The 1,011-nt window shown below is 42.4% G+C and overlaps 1 protein-coding gene across 1 annotated transcript in view; it reads right to left on the bottom strand.

Annotated features, from left to right (window-relative positions):
• The window catches only part of CACNA1B (calcium channel, voltage-dependent, N type, alpha 1B subunit), a 296,162-nt gene that overhangs the window by 39,389 nt on the left and 255,762 nt on the right, over positions 1 to 1,011 (bottom strand). The window lies entirely within an intron of this gene.

Genomic DNA, 1,011 nt, shown 5'->3' with positions numbered 1-1,011 from the left:
TCGGCCTCCCAAGTAGCTGGGACTACAGGCACGTGCTACCATGCCTGGCTAATTTTTGTATTTTTAGTAGAGACGGGGTTTCACCATGTTGGCCAGGATGGTCTCGATCTGTTGACCTCATGATCCACCTGCCTTGGCTTCCCAAAGTGCTGGGACTACAGACGTGAGCCACCATGCCCGGCCTTCTTTTCTTTTTTCTTTTTTTTTTTTGAGACAGAGTCTCACTCTGTCACCCAGACTGGAGTACAGTGCTGCACTCTCAGCTCACTGCAAACTCTGCCTCCCAGTTCAAGTGATACTCCTGCCTCAGCCTCCTGAGTACCTGGGATTACAGGCACCTGCCACCATGCCCGCTAATTTTTATGTTTTAAGTAGAGACGGGATTTCACCATGTTAACCAGGCTGGTCTCGAACTTCTGACCTTACATGATCCACCCGCCTCAGCCTCCCAAAGTGCTGGGATTATAGGCATGAGCCACTGTGCCAGGCCAAATTGTAAAACTGCCTTCTTAATTTCTTCATTGGCTCATTTGTCATTCAGGAGAAGATCAATTTTCATGAATTTGTACAATTTCAAAAGTTCCCCTTGTTATTGATTTCTAGTTTTATTTCATTTGTTAGAAAAAAATACTTGGCACGATTTCAATTATTTTACATTTGTTGAGACTTGTTTTGTGGCCTAACATCTGATTTCTCCTAGATAATCTTCTATGTGGTGATGAAGCTAATGTGTACCATGCAATGGTTGGATGAAAAGTTCTGGAAATGTCTGTTAGGTCCATTTGGACTAAAAGGCAGTTTAAATCCAATGTGGGTTTTTTGTTGTTGATTTTCTGTCTAGATGGTGTGTTCAATGATGAGCATGGGGTACGGAAATCCCCAAATGACACTGTGATGAAATCTTTCTCTCTTTTTGGATCTAATAATATTTGTTTTGTATGTCTGGGCGCTCCACTGTTGGGTCCATATATATTGACAATTGTTGTACTTTCTTGCTGAGTTGATTCCTTT

Source organism: Mandrillus leucophaeus, unplaced genomic scaffold (genome assembly GCF_000951045.1).
Source record: "Mandrillus leucophaeus isolate KB7577 unplaced genomic scaffold, Mleu.le_1.0 Scaffold28, whole genome shotgun sequence".
NCBI lineage: Eukaryota > Metazoa > Chordata > Mammalia > Primates > Cercopithecidae > Mandrillus > Mandrillus leucophaeus.
Note: the sequence above shows the minus strand (reverse complement) of the source record. Positions and strands in the feature narration are given on the sequence as shown.